A 16,836-nucleotide genomic window follows, 5' to 3' on the forward strand; every position below is an offset into this window, starting at 1 on the left:
AATAGAATTTAAATTTCAAATGTATGGGCTTGAGTTTGCCACATGCGCTGATCTGGTTGAGTGTGTTTGGGTGGTATTTTAATTTATTTGGCTGCCTAAGGTGCAGCTTCTAATCACATTTCATTTTTCCACACCAGGTGTGGTTTTTTCAAATATGGAACCACATCTGGTAATACCGGGTGCAGAAGTACATACTTATATCCTACGTGTTTCACAAGTTCAGAAAAGGCAACACCATTTCAATATGAATTGACGTTATCATGGGATCATTATGAAACTGAATGCCACGCATACCATTAAATACTTTCCGAGACTCATGTTATAAAAGGCTTATAAAAAAAACGAAATGCCATGTATAGTAATTGAATTTCAGCAGTCATGGAAAAGTGCAAAACGCTTGTTTGCTATCAATTAAAGGAAAACAGAACACAAGAGTCTGTATGGAGTTGATTTTTGGCTATTCATTATAAAAATATGCAAACGATATTCCAAAGATTTGAAAGAAATGTATTTTTTAATTTCAAAACTTTTTATTACATTTTCTAAAGTGGATACATAATCTCATCATAAATACAACGCAAAACTCTTTGTGTATACTTCTGTTGCAACGTTTTAAACTAGAGTGAGATCAAGTACATAGCTTGGTCTCTACAGTAGCATTGTTGGTCATTTTGCCTCTAGGAAGAAAGAAGAAGAGGAATAGAAGAAAGGAAGGAGAAGAGAAAGGAGGTGGAGCCAAATCAAGGGTATCCTTATTGGATATGCATTTGGAATAGTTCAAGAGTTAACCTCAGTCTGAATGTATATGCAGGATGTGTTGTGATGAAATCATGTTTAGGTGGTTCAACTTTTGAATGTATATATCTATGGTCTCATTTACAACTTTTTGGTGCAAGTCAGCACTGCAAGACTTCTTGCTGCGCTGCCCTGAGTCAAAAGGAGAGAGCAGATGTCCACTGTATTATTTCCTGTCCTTTCTGCCTGCGCCAGGAGCAAACTGGTGCCTAGCTCCAAAGCCAATTTTAGACATCCCAAAATATTACCTGTATCGCAATGCTCTCATTCTCTGGATCGGAGATGGTATTAAGCCTCAATTTTCATGATGAAATTTGTTCCTGCTATATGGCATCCCCCATGACTTAAAAATCAGGAAAATACAAATCAAAATAATATATAGACAAGAATTCAACGGGCCCACTGAATAACCGGGTTCTAGATCAAGGGAAAAGTTAAAAGAGTGTTATTATAAGATAAAAAAAATGAAGCAGTACAGAGTGATTGAAATGAAGCCTCTCAATGAAAGTCACAAAACAATTGTAAAGATCAGAAATTAGTGTAAGTCCTGTGAAGCTTATTTAAAAGCCCAGTGCGCCACCAGTGAGTCACTTTTTGTGACGCACCTATGGTGCATTTTGCAGCCCATATCTACAAGGCCACGCAAACCACTTTGTGTGGTATTTTCTGGCCTTGTAGGTATGGTTTAAGGCAATGCAGCACAAGTCGCTGCATTGCCTTACACCGTGCCAGGAAGGCGTTGCGATGGGTGTTCCCACACAACATCCATGGGTTTTGATTTATCTTGTAGATTCCGCACACTTCTGCCTTTTTCCTGTGCCACGGATCTTGTAAATAAACCCCTAATTTTTTAACATCATATGTGGTTGGAGTTGGGCAGATCACATTGGTAAACTTTCGTCAATGACAAATATGCAGATAATCAATATCAGGAGTTTGAGGATGAAAAATAGGATTACATTTTGACAGTAAGGTCTGGACACTTCCAACCACCGGTGAAGTTAAACAAATAGTATTAGCGGATACCCAGAATGATTTCAAACTGTGGTATAAGTGCAACTGAATGAGTGCAGACGAAATGTACCAAACTCCAAGTAGGCAAACAATCCTTGAAATAAGAAACAAACAAAACAGGGATCATATTTATGGTCCTGAAGTGCTACCTTGGAATCCAAGGGTGAGTCCACCCAGGTACACTAAGTAACATGGTGTGGACTCAGTGATGAAGCATTGTACGAGATAACCTAGTAGGAGAGTCTTTAAAAACCTAGGAAGGATTCCACAGTAGTTGTGGGTTGATAGTAAGAACTAATGGTTTATTCCTCAATACTGATATAGCCTAGGAAAATACAAGAACAACCATTTTCCTTGAAAAACACAGCCACACCCAAGCATACACTGCTACATACAGTCAGTATAACACATTTGTGTTTTCAGCAAAAGAGACTAACAAAATAAAACAGAGGATCATTTGGTATAAAACTATCATGATAAAGCTATCACTAAAATGAAGAAGGTGAACAATAGAACATGCTCAGTGAGTGGCTGAATGCTTAACATGCTCTAGGTTGAGATGCTAACCATGGTTAATGTACTCCCATTTACAAGCTAAATAAATAAACCTTTAAATTCCTTATGGCTCTGCCTTGAAAAGCAAGGTAGTGCTGGGATAAGTAGTCTGGTGGCCCTTATGTGGCTTTGCTGGCAGCAGATGCTGTGGATTTCTTTTGGCCAGTGGCACTTGACTATAATGGATTGCAATAATGACAATCACTTTTGCTAAAGATATCTTTAAAGTAGTCATAAGACAGGAAATTGTTCAGTCTTGCAGTCCGGTCAATGCAATCTCACTGTCATTGTTGGGGTACTGTACTCTCTGAAGGAAAATTAGCTAATTTCTTCAGGTATGATTCTTTCATTAATTTGAGTCAAAAGCATTATACATCAGAGTATTCTGTATTACGCTTATGTACCATTACATGTGTTGTGTCCTAAAACATGCAAAATGTGAATACTTATATACAGTTAATACAAATAGAAAGGGGTGTGTCATCTCTGCTATTGTTCTTGTAGGGAGTTTGATGTGTCGGGCCAATTCACAACACTTAAGAATATGGAAGAGAGCACTCCTTAAGTAATGTTTCACATACTCATAAATGCTTTTGTGACTTGGCATATCTGTTTATTAACTTTAAGATAAATGATGTGGTGACAAAATGAAGAAGTCTGGTTGAAAACGTCCCCAGGGCTGAGCCATAGCTCTCTGGGGCTTGTGCCCCAACGGTTGATAAGCAAAGGACTATTACATACCTAATTGAAAGAGTGAATAGCTTTGAACTGGGTAGGAACAGCCATGATTCAACCTTATTCTGATTTAGGACCTGCTTTTGGTTTGTTGTTCATGTGTTCTACATAACTTTTGTGGCATATCATAACTCCCCTCTCAATTTTTAAATATTTTAGTTTTTTTGTGAAGTTGTCCAAAATTTCTACAATTGTAATTTTATATAACGTTTACACAATTTCGCAGTTAATGATAAACTGCCATTATGAATCATGTAACCATGGTGTTGTATATCCATTTTAATAATGTTTCTAGGCACGTTAGTTTAGCAACTAGGCCTGCCGCTTGTGCCCTTAAGCCCAGTTACATTTTATTCTGCCTCGTTTTTATTAATTCAGAATTAGCCACATTTGTGGTGCTGTTTTATTTTCTTTATCTAGTTGTTCTTTCACCTAGAAAAGCATTAGCAATAAATAATTACACTCTGTGCTTTCCTCAAAGCTGCAGCGAGACAGGGTTGCCAGCAAAGTGGTTCATTGCGTCTCCAACATTCACAGAAACATACATATCTTTACAAGCGGACATTTTCAAAGAACATCACCTGCTTTATTAGAAAAACACTTCTCTGTCCATGCACGTTAGAGGGAGATTCCAGCTAGGTGACCATGACTGCATGCTGATTGAATTTGTTACAGCTGCTTGCTGAGACCACTGGTTCCCTGACCTACATGAGGATGGAGTCTCTCTAGACAACAGGCTTCCTTGCTAAGGTATGGGGGATGATGTCTTCCCTGGGGTGGAGTCCTGAAGGGTGGATTAGCATGCTCTAACATAATTTAGGGAGGAACCGCACATATTACCCACAGTGACAGTATGGTGGGACTTTTCCTGTGTTTCACTTTTCTTGTCATCATTTTCCTTCTAGCGTGTTTCGTCATTGTGATTATTGCAATTCGTGCCATTTTATCTAAGACTCAGCTGCTTCAATAAGTCTTATTGAACCATTTTCTGCCTCTGTCTTTGCATGTGTGAGACTAATGTCACTGAGAGAAAAGGATGAGGTCTGATACACCACAGTTTCACTGAGAAGTCATTCTTTTCATGCACCCGGTTGCCACAAATCATCCCTGTTCTTGGGCGGAGGTGAGGCGCTGCTAGTTGGCCAGAAATGGATGAAGCAGGCAGTTGTCACATGGTGTGGGATTGGACTGACTTCCCCACAATTCAGGTGATACTGCCGCCTGAATCCAGCAGCCTCATTAGGATAATGAGAGCCCACGCGACAATGGCAAGAAAGACATCTTTTTAAATTACCACTTTGCACTGTTGCATAAATAATTTGATTTTGAGCGTGTTGGAAAGTGGATTATTAGTAAGGACAGGTACGTACCTACACTTAGTAATAGACCACAATCTTACATAAGGTCTAGTCAAGATCTCAATAAATTAATCCTTCCTCAACCCTTGGTAGCTTAGCCCACAAGCAGTGAGCTTAATTTAGGAGACAAATGTGTGAAGCATTTAACATCACCAAAACAGTAAAACACAACACAAAATAAAAATCCAACACTAAAGTCCAAGTTTGAGGCAGACCGCGATGGAACCCAAGTGGGAAACACTTAGTGGGAGGCCTCAATCAAACTTTTACCTTCAGACTTAGGGCCTCTTTACAAGTTTGCCAGTCGGTCTGCCAGATCGCCATGTTGGCAGTCCTTACGAATAATATAGGCAAGACCGACGAACGTCAAGCAAAAAAGGCAGACCGCCAGCAGCACTGCGGCCTGGAACTAGGCAGTCCGACCTCCAGCACCGTGGCCAACCACTGAGCATATTGCAAGCACATAGTTGCCGTGGCTGATCCTTCATGCCGGTCAGACACTGGTGGTCTGAACTACAGAGGTTGACGGTCACCAAAGTAATACACAACTGAACATTGGATGAATTTGAAAACAACACAGCTGACACACATTGCCACAGTGGACACACCTGCAAGAAGCATTATAAAACACACCCCTTTACAGACCACAGTCCTTTGCATTTTCCACACTATACCATTCTCTGGTTTCCAGGTACCAGCTCTGCAGGACAAGAAGACTGGCGGTGACCCTCCCAGTGCCCCATTACAACTTTTTCCCTAGGAGGAAAAGGTCTTGGCCATCCTGCATCCTGAGAGTTTGACAGGAATACCCGAGGGAGTGGAGTTTGGTAAGTTATAATAATAAAAAGTCACAAAAATTAAATGTCATGCATGCTCACAGCTCAGTTTTGTCCACTGTCTTATTCATGTACCCCACCAACATTCAATACTCAAAGTATCTGCGTGTAAACACTGTCAATCTGCATTGTTGGACCCAACAGCACAGCTACCAAGGCCCATCACTGCCATATGTTGAAATGGAAAAAAAACAGATGATGGATGGAATGCTGAACAATGCAAACATTCACCCCTAGTCACAAAGATCTGGGTTTAATCCATTGTTTTTTTGCTCACCACGCCACCCCAGTTTGGACCCAGACATATGCAAATCAGTTTTGACTGTGTTCCCTATGGGAACAGTCCAGCCCGAACTGCCAAGCCAGGTCCTCCCTGGACGGGAAACAAGCATCCTAGGACCGGTTTTAGGGTATCACCCTTCAACAGCCAGGCTACCTTGAATCCAGTGGTGCAGTGAGCACAGGACCCACGTTTGGGCATACCCTTCCCACTTGGGATGACAAATGCAAAAAGAACAGATGAGGGACGGAACCAGCCCAGTTGCCTCTACATCATATGCAGCCATTCGCTCCCCAACCTGTGTACCAAGCACAGAGTCTACCATCTCATGCTCCCCAGTCCTAGATCCTGCATTGCAGTGCAACACTTCAGGCAATAAGGGTCCAGGAACAAGTTGGAGAGGGCACCCAGTGGCAAGGGCAGAGGCCCGTGGAGGTAGGGGGTGCATGGGAGGGATGCTGTGGGCCAGTGGGACTGATCTTGGCCAGGACACCATCAGTCACGCCTTGGGGGGGTCTATCAGGAGACCCAAGAGGTGATGGGCCAGGTCTTGACTGAACTCCGGGAAACCAAGCAGCTACAGAGGGACATGCACAGTGTTAGAAATGGGGTCTCTGGTTGGCAGTCAGTTTGCACTCTGTCCAAGCTGAGACACTCACTCTAATCAGGGTAATGGTAAAATACACTTAGATAGCCCCTATTTACACCTTTGGCAGCTTGGCACAAGCAGTCAGGCTTATCTCAGAAGAAATGTGTAAAGTATTTGGACCAACACACACAGTAATACAGTGAAAACACTACAAAATGAACACCACACCAGTTTAGAAAAATAGGTAATATTTATCTAAATCAAACAAGACCAAAACTACAAAACCTCAGCATACACAAGTCAAGATATGAATTTTCAAATGAATAAGAGTCTTACTACAATAGAAAGCAATAGAGATGTTGATTTTACACAAAGTAACTAGTTTGCCTAAAAAATAAAGCAGCACAGGCGAGCGTATGTCAGAAAGGTCAGCGATGCGTTGATTCCTTACTTGCGTCGTTTCTTCTCCAGTCTGTCATTTTTCTTCCTCGCAAGAGAGCGATGCGTTGATATCCAGACAGGGCACCCCGATCTGCGTCGATTCACGGTGACTTTGAAGCTCGGGGACCACGGGTGAGAAATCTGGTTACACAGTGTTACAAAAATGTGCTGCATAGGGTTTGCGTCTTTATCAGCAGGCACAAGCGGTGTTGCGTTGTTTCTTCAGCTGCAATGCGTCGATCTCCCAGCCGCCATGCAGGTGGAGCATCGATTCTTGCTGCAAACAAGGTGGTGCATCATTTATCAGCTGCTTTGCAGATGGTACCTCGAAAATTTACCCACACAGCATTCTGTGAATAGATTCCAGCACTTGTTCTGACAACTTCACCTTTAAAGGGCCAAGGGACTGGATAAGGAACCACTTGGTAGGGCAGGAGTCTCAGCAGAGAGTCCAGGTGCTGGCATAGGAAGTCTTTGATGGCCCTGAGACTTCAAAACAGGAGTCAAGGTCAGTTCAAGCCCTTGGAGATTGTTGTGCGTTTCTGCTTGAAAAGTAAAGTCCAGTCTTTGTACCCTTTCACAGGCAGAAGCAGCAACTGCAGAATATCCCAACAAAGCACAGTCACAGGCAGGGGCAGCAATTCTCCTCAGCTCTTCTCCTTGACAGATGTTCCTCTTGGTTCCAGAAGTGATCTAAAAATCTGGGATTTTGGGTCCACTACTTATACCCCTTTCTGCCTTTGAAGTACGTAAACTTCAAAGGAAAGTCTCTGTTGTTCACAAGATCCTGCCTTGCCCAGGCCAATATTCCAGACACACACCAGGGGGTTGGAGACTGCATTGTGTGAGGGCAGACACAGCCGTTTGAGGTGTAAGTGACCACTCTTCCCTCCATTCTAGCTCAGATAGCGCATCAGGATATGCAGGCTACACACCAGCTCACTTTGTCTCACTCTCTAGAGGGGATTCACAAACAGCCCAACTGTCAGACTGACCCAGACAGGGAATCCACAAACAAGCAGAGTCAGAGAATGGTTTAAGCAAGAAAATGCCCACTTTCTAAAAGTGGCATTTTCAAACTAACAATCTAAAAAAAAACTTTACTAAAAGATGTATTTTTGAATTGTGAGTTCAGGGACACCAAACTCCATATTTCTATCTGCTCTCAAAAGGAATCTGCACTTTAAGAATATTTAAAGGCAGCCCCCATGTGTTTTGCTTCACCAATGACCAAGGTGAAACCCTGATGCACTGACAAAAATCTCTGGAATGTGCTTCTTAGTCTAAAGAAGACATTTATTAAATCTTTCTGCAAGGTTCATAGAGGAGATTAGCATGCTGAAAGCACAGGTTTAAAAATGGTGGTCACAGCAATAAAATAAAAATGTACAAAAGATTCTTCACTGCAATATACACAGCAAATATATATATATATATGCAAAAAAGAATAGAGAACTCTGGGTAGTTCCCATTTTAGGTGGAGAGCAGCTCTAGTAAGGAGCACTCTGCAACACCAGCGACACTCTAGATTTGCTCACCTCAAATGTCTGTTTATCTAGCAAAGTTTTTAAGCATTGGATCAGCACAGTGCTATCCACGCCAAGCTAGATAGTGACAAAGTCTTTTGCCATTTATACAGCAAAGTCTTTAAGCATAGGTTTGACACAGTGTCAAACTTGCCGAGCTGTAAAATGACAAAAGCCATTTACCACTCCAGGCACAGTATTACAGCTTTGGACTGGTAAAATACCGTCCAAGCCAACCTGGAATGAGTAAAAGCAGCCCCTGACACGTGTTTCGCTCTCATTAGAGCTCATCAGAGAGGTTTAGTTTTGTCCAGACACAAGGGAGCATAAGTCAAAACAAATCCCTTTCAGGGTTAGAGTGACGCGTAAATTATGCAAAAAAGAATAGAGAACTCTGGGTAGTTCCCAAGTTTAGGTGGAGAGCAGCTCTAGTAAGGAGCACTCTGCAACACCAGTGGCACTCTAGATTTGCTCACCTCAAATGTCTGTTTATCTAGCAAAGTTTTTAAGCATTGGATCAGCACAGTGCTATCCACGCCGAGCTAGATAGTGACAAAGGGGGTCATTACAACATTGGCGGTAAAGGCCGCTTACCGCCGTGCAGAAGACCGCCAATACACCGCGCGGCCTCAGCTATTATGACCCACATCTCGGAATCCGACAAAATTCAGACACCCACACAAGTCCGCCACACCGAAGGTCAGTGATAAACTGGCGAAGACAAATCCTCCACCGTCGCGCCAACAGAAACACGCCCATGCTATCACAACCCACAAATCCACACGGCGGTCTTTCAACCGCGGTATTCCATTGGCGGTACACACTGTCGTGCTCAAAATACACACACATCTCCAAAACACCGCCACATTGGACAATTCGAAATACACACACCTGACACACATACAAACACCACTCCCACACACCCAACACAATATAAAACACACACCCACATCACCCACAAACCCCCACGACAAAAAATTATTGACGAAGGCCAGAGAGACTGCACAGCATAGACAACCCCACCACACAGAGGCACACAACACCATCACCCACACCCACACAACATCCACGCACAAAACACCACACACCACTACACATCACCACATACACCACCCCACACATCACCTACACCTCCCCATGGCACAGCAAAGACAACCCAGGTTCTCAGAAGAGGAGCTCAGGGTCATGGTGGAGGAAATCGTATGGGTAGAGCCACAGCTATTTGGAGCACAGGTGCAGCACACCTCCATAGCTAGGAAGATGGAGCTATGGCGAAGAATAGTCGACAGGGTCAACGCAGTGGGACAGCACCCAAGAAATCAGGATGACATCAGGAAGAGGTGGAACGACCTACGGGGGAAGGTGCATTCTGTGGTCTCCAGGCACAACATCGCAGTACAGCGGACTGGCGGCGGACCCCCACCTCCTCCCCCACAACTAACAACATGGGAGGAGCAGGTCTTGACCATCTTGCATCCTGAGGGCCTCGGAGGAGTCGGTGGAGGAATGGACTCTGGTAAGTCAAATCTTAACTATCATATCCCCCACCCTACCTGCATGCTATCACAGACCCCCACCCTCACCCCCTCCCCTATCACTCCAACTCCTCACTAATGTACTAATAACACAAACCACACATCCCAACACCAAGCCCTGCATGACACAACAAAGCATGGACACCCATCACTAAAACATGCCCACTGCACATACCCAGAACACCCCCCAACCATCATCACACAAGCCCCCACTCAGGAATGCTAGCACTGGGGTACATGGTCACCCACCCATTGCACACCATGACACGCACAGATGCAATAATCATGATTTTACACCCCTGCAGGACCACTACCCAACGTCTCCAGACCGGAGGGTCCAGACATCTCTACCCCACCCACAGAAGAGGCCCACAGTGAAGACAGCAGCTCTGGCCAACTGGATCCAGATGACCAGCCCGGACCATCGTGGGCCTCGGGACAGTTGGTTCCCCTCGCACAGGCACAGCTCAACACAGACCTTCCACCCTCTGGAAACACCAGCACAGCACCCACCCAGCAGGCCCATACCTCCGTACCCAGGACACGTCAATCAGCTGTGTGTCCACCACTACAGGGAACCAAGGATAACCCACCACCCCAACAACAACAGGGACCTGGGGGCAGTGGCAGTGGGCACACGGTCCAGGGGACGGAGGCACAGAAACATAGGGGAACTGGGAGGGCTGCTGTGCGACAGCGGGCGGACAGGCCAAGGGAACCACTCTCCATGAGGCCCTCTCCTCCATCATGGGGGCATACCACCACTCCCAGGAGACGATGGCTACGGTCCTGGCCAAGTTTCAGGAGACCCAGCGCCTGCAGGAGGAACAGTATTTGGGGTTCAGGGAGGAACTCAGAACCATCAGCTCCGCCCTGGGCACCATCGTAAGGGTGCTGAAGGACATACAGAACACCATGAGGGACACCGTGGCACTCCAAGGGGCCCCTGACACTAGCATGGACGATGAACTGCCCACCACCTCCGCCGGCGCTAGTGGACAGGACGCCCCGCCACAGGACCACTACACCAGCACCCCACCCCCTGCAGATGGAGAACCACCCAGCAAGCGGTCCCTGAGATCCAGAAACAGGACAGAGCACGATGCCAAGACCCCGCCAAGAAATGAGACCACCCTGATTGTCATCCCACTGTCCCACTTTGTAACCCTGTCCATATTGGAACTTCCCCAGCTCCACTTCCTATGCCCATATGGGCAGTGCACCTGTGAAACTAATAGACTGGACTCTGCCATGGACATTCCTCCACCATCACCCCTCACCATTTTACCACCCCCTCCAATAATTGGCACATGAATAAACACCCTTGAAGCACAAAACAATCTGGAGTCAGTCTGTGAGTTTGAAAATGTGTATTAGCTATGACAGTGACCAAATCCGTTCACAAATGTAATGTCAACATACCTATGTCAGACATCACAAGTCCATGAAGAATACAAGCAGATGACACACGTTGGTAACCACACCTGTGAAACCGTAATGGAAATGTACAACTCAGTTACCAAATACTGCTTGAAATTGATAGACAGGATAGAGGTAGAAGTGTGAAAGTACTTGTAGTAGGCAAGAAAGTGTTCTCACCTGTGTGTCACTGGAAATATTGCTGGATGACTGAGTCCCTGTTGTCAATGTCTTCTTCCTCTGCTTCCTCCTCATCACTGTTCACAGGCTCCACAGCTGCCACAACACCGTCATCTGGACCATCCTCCTGCAGAAAAGGCACCTGGCGTCGCAAAGCAAGATTGTGAAGCATACAGCAGACGATGATGATGTGGCACACCTTCCTTGGTGAGTAGAATAGGGAACCACCTGTCATATGGAGGCACCTGAACCTGGCCTTCAGGAGGCCGAAGGTGCGTTCGAACACCATCCTAGTCCGCCCATGGGCCTCATTGTAGCGTTCCTCTGCCCAGGTCCTGGGATTCCTCACTGGGGTCAGTAGCCATGACAGGGTGGGGTAACCAGAGTCCCCTAATAGCCACACCCGGTGCCTCTGGAGTTGACCCATCACATAAGGGATGCTGCTATTCCGCAGGATGTAGGCATCATGCACTGAGCCAGGGAACACAGCATTTACCTGGGAGATGTACTGGTCTGCCAAACATACAATCTGTACATTCATGGAATGGTAACTCTTCCGGTTCCTGTACACCTGTTTACTCCTGTGGGGGGGGACCAAAGCCACATGGGTCCCATCAATGGCACCTATGATGTTGGGGATATGTCTAACGGCATAGAAGTCACCTTTAACAGTAGCCAAATCCTCCACCTGAGGGAAAACGATGTAGCTCCTCATGTGTTTCAGCAGGGCAGACAACATGTTGGAAAACATAGGCTGGGACATCCCCGATGCCATGGCCACTGTTGAAATGACCAACTTGCAAGGAAATGGAGCACTGATAGCACCTGCACTTGAGGGGGCATTCCTGTGGGATGGCGGATAGCTGACATCAGGTCAGGCTCCAACTGGGTACACAGTTCCTGGATTGTGGCACGGTCAAACCTGCAGGTGATGATTAAATGTCGCTCCTCCATTGTCAACAGGTCCACCAGCGGTCGGTACACCGGAGGATTCCGCCATCTCCTCACAGGTCCCAGCTGACGGTGCCTAGGAAGGACAACAGCGACCACAGAGTCAAGCAACTCAGAGGTATGTACCCACAGCTACACAGAACACGAAACATAATCCAAAAAGATGTCTGTATGTGTGTTGACTCCAGGCCTAGGTATATGTGACGCAGTTGAAAATGAAGCCATGTGGGCCTCTGAAATGGTGGCTGCCTGACCTCTAAACTGGGACAATGGGATGTGAGGTAACTGCGCTGGCGTTGTACACCGTCGCGGTAGGCGGTCGAAGACCGCAGCGCAATGCTGCATTGGTTAACATTGGACCCTATGGGTCCCAGGAGCCAATGACTAAGTGCGCCGGCGGTGATGATACGCACCGCCGCGGACGTCACCGCCATTTTCTATCTGTTGAATCACTCGATACCTGATCTTCGACAGGAGAGGACCTATACTGCAAGTGCTGCTGTGACCTCGGTCTGGAAGAGACAATGGCTCGTGCGCCTAGGGATAGGGCCCCTGCCTTCACTGCACAGGAGTTGGAGAAGCTCGTGGACGGGGTCCTCCCCCAGTACACGCTACTCTACGGTCCTCCAGACCAACAGGTGAGTACACAGGGAGCAAGTTGTATGGGCTATGCCTGGGTGGAGAGGGCTGGTTGTAAGAAGGAAGGGGGCAGAGTTCTGCGAGCATGAAGGACTGTGAATGCATGTGCCACATGGCAAGGGTAGGGATGTGGGCCACTCACTTTGACGGTGCAGTTGCTAATGACTTCTCTTCTTCCCCTGCACATTTCATGTAGGTCAGCGCCCACCAGAAGAAGGATATTTGGCGTGCCATCGCCAAGGACGTCCGGACCCTGGGGGTCCACCAGAGACAGAGCACCCACTGCCGTAAAAGATGGGAGGACATTCGCCGCTGGAGCAAGAAGACGGCAGAGGCTCAGCTGGGGATGGCCTCCCAATGTGGAAGGGCTGCCCGTCGCACCATGACCCCCCTGATGTTCCGGATCCTGGCGGTGGCCTACCCTGAGTTGGATGGGCGCTTGAGGGCATCACAGCAGACACAAGGGGGTGAGTACACTATCATTCAGCGGACTTTGCGCGCAGTGAAGGTGTCTGGGTGGGGGATGAGGGCTGTGGGTTTCCCTAGGCCAGTGCGAGTTCTGTAGGCTATGCCCCTCCGTAATGCAGTCCATGTGGCACTCCACGCCACCTCTGTAGAGTGCCAAGTACACCTAGTCATGCCCCTGTGTCATCTATGTGTGCAGATGTCGTCCATGGCCTTGTAGGCCATTTCCCAGGAAATTAACAGTGGAGCCCAAGAGCGTGGCGTAGTGCAGGGGGCTTCTTTGTCTGTTGTGTCCGCCAACGGTAGCGGTAAGCCATGCACTCAACCTGTCTTTCTTCTGTAGTTCCCCCCCCCCTTTTGTACTCTCCCTGTTCTTTTGTGCTCTCCCTGTTCTTTTGTGCATCAGCATCATCAGGCGGAGGTACAGTGGCACCGGAGCACGAGGGAGCTGCTTCCGACATGGCCATGGAGGGCCACACCACAGACTCTGAATACACCAGTGGGACGGAGGGCGAGGGGAGCTTCACAGCGGTCACAGGATCAGCAACCAGCGACACGGACTCTGCCTCGGATGGGAGCTCCCTTGCGGTGGCGGCAAAATCTGTGCCCCCTCACTTCTACAGGTACAGCCACCACCCCTACCAGCACTGCCCTCCCAGCAGCCCCTCAGCCTTCGCCCCATGCCCGCTCACCCAGGAGGGTGGGCATCACCTTCGCCCTAGGCACCTCAGCCCCTGCCCCGTCACCTCTGCTGCCCTCAGTGAGGAGGCCATTGACCTCCTCAGGTCACTCACTGTTGGGCAGTCTACCATGTGAATTCCATCCAGGGTGTAGAAAGGGAGTTGCAACACACTAATGCATTCCTGGAGGGCATTCATTCTGGTCAGGCTGCCCTTCATCGAACCCTGCAATCTCTGGCCTCAGCACTGATGGCAGCCATTGTCCTTGTCTCTAGCCTCCCCCTTCCAACTTCCTCCACCCAGACCCAATCCCCTGTACCCCAGCCTATCCCAAGCACACCATCAGACCAGCCTACACACACGTCAACACACAAGGGAAGCTCAGGCAAACATAAGCACCACACATCCCACAGGCACTCACGCAAGCATCACCCACATACAGACACAGCAACATCCACTGCCTCCACTGTGTCCCCCTCCTTCTCGTCTCTCTCCTCCCTCCCAGTGTTGTCTACACTCTCACCTGCATGCACTACCACTACAGCCACTACGTCCCGCACCAGCACACCCACCACCACACCCCGCTCACCTGCACTCACCACCCCCACTACCATTTACACGTCCCCTGTGTCCTCTCCCAGTGTGTCTGTGAGGCCCCCTCCCAAAGTACACAAACGCAGGCACACACCCACCCAACAGCCATCCACCTCACGACAGCCTCCAGCGCTCGCACCTGCACCCAAATCAACAAAAGTTACACCTACTACAACCACCTCCTCTTCCTCCACTCCCAGACCCCCTCCAGCTACCCGTCCCAGTGTTCGTCAGAAACTTTCTCAGCAACCTTGACCTCTTTCCCACCACCCCCCCCTCCAATTCATAGGTCCCGTACTAGCACCTCAGCCAATCAATCGCTGGTACCAGTGGTGCCCGTTAGAGGTATGTGGAGTGCACCGGCCACCAGGGCAGCCAGTGTGACACGAAGCCACAGCACAGCCAGTTCCCCCCCCTGTGAAGCACCAGAAGTTGGACAGTGCCCGGCAGGATAGGGGGAAGACTCCAGCTAGCAAAGCCGCTCACAAGGGTCCCGGGGGGACTGTCCACTCAGCTGTGACTCCTCCCAAGGTGGGGAAGGGGCAGAAGACAGCACCAAAGTCTGGGAAGAGCAGACGGCGGAGAAGCCCGCCATCATCCCCGCTGCCCAGGAGGCCACCGCCAGCCCCATCGTCACTGGCCAGGAGGCCACCGCCAGAGTCTGTGCCCAGGAGGGCAGTCCCATCGTCACTGGCCAGGAGACCACCGCCAGAGTCAGTGCCCAGGAGGGCAGTCCCATCGTCACTGGCCAGGAGACCACCGCCAGAGTCAGTGCCCAGGAGGGCAGTTCCATTGTCACTGGTCAGGAGACCACCGCCAGAGTCAGTGCCCAGGAGGGCCCCGGCAGCCACAGCCCCGCTGGGCAATGAGGGACCGCCATGGCAAACATCACTGCACAGGTCAGATACAGCAAAGTCAAGCACCGCTGAACAGGGCAAGCACCGCTGAACAGGGCAAAGACCGCCATGGCAAGCACCGTTGAACAGGTCAGAGACAGCAAAGTCAAGCACCGCTGAACAGGGCAATGACCGCCATGGCAAGCACCGCTGAACAGGTCAGATACAGCAAAGTCAAGTACCGCTGAACAGGGCAAGCACCGCTGAACAGGGCAAAGACCGCCACCGCTGAACAGGGCAAAGACCGCCATGGCAGGCACCGCTGAACAGGTCAGAGACAGCAAAGTCAAGCACCGCTGAATAGGGCAAGCACCGCTGAACAGGGCAAAGACCGCCATGGCAAGCACTGCTGAACAGGTCAGATACAACAAAGTCAAGCACCGCTGAACAGGGCAAGCACCGCCAACTCAAGCACCGCTAGCCCATGTGCGACAGGGGCAGTGACGGAACTGGGACCGTCACTGGGAGAGTGATGCACTCTGGGCACCAGCCCCCCTCCAGAACCAGTGGAGAACAGCATCCACTACCTCTGTCCTTAACAGGATGAAGCACTCTGGGCACCAGTCCCCCTCCAGAACCAGTGGAGACATGCATCCACTTGAGAGACTGTGGCTTTGCACTCCCCAGGATGGTACAGTGGGCAAACCACCCACTGTAGAGACTTGAGAGACTGTGGCTTTGCACTCCCCAGGATGGTACAGTGGGCAAACCACCCACTGTAGAGACTTGAGAGACTGTGGCTTTGCACTCCCCAGGATACATCAATGGGCATGGAGCCCCATCGTGGATCTGGCATGATGCTCTCATCCGGCTGAGGTGCCCTCCTTCCCTTCCCCCTGAGGTGCCGGTTGAATTTTTATCTGATGCCCCAGCAGTGTTCTCTCCGTTTTGCTCAGGTATCGTGTGTGGGCCTCGCCCATGCATTTTGGGCCCAGTTGTCCACAGACATTGAATGGCGCATACCTGCACTACTAATCGTGATGTATATTTTGTTGAATGTGAAATTATATCTGTATATATTTGCTTACTGTATTTTGATACATTACAATGGTTGCACTCATTTCCTTTTGTCTTTACATTCTTCCGGGGGGTATTGGGGTTGTTACTGTACTGTTTGGATATGCATTGGTGTGTGTGTTGTAGTGGGTGAGGGTCGGGTGGGGGTGGGGGTGTTGCGGGTGTGTGTCCCTGACTTTTGCCTCCCCTATGTTGTAGGTGCAGTACTCACCGTTGTCTCTGGCGCCGGCGTTGATGATGATCGTACAGGAGCAGGAAGACTATCGCAGGGAGTATTTGGAGTTCCGGCTCCATGGTGGCCTCCTTTCTCGTGGAGCGTGTAGAGGTGAGC

The sequence above is a fragment of the Pleurodeles waltl genome, chromosome 6, assembly GCF_031143425.1.
Source record: "Pleurodeles waltl isolate 20211129_DDA chromosome 6, aPleWal1.hap1.20221129, whole genome shotgun sequence".
In the NCBI taxonomy this organism is placed as follows: domain Eukaryota; kingdom Metazoa; phylum Chordata; class Amphibia; order Caudata; family Salamandridae; genus Pleurodeles; species Pleurodeles waltl.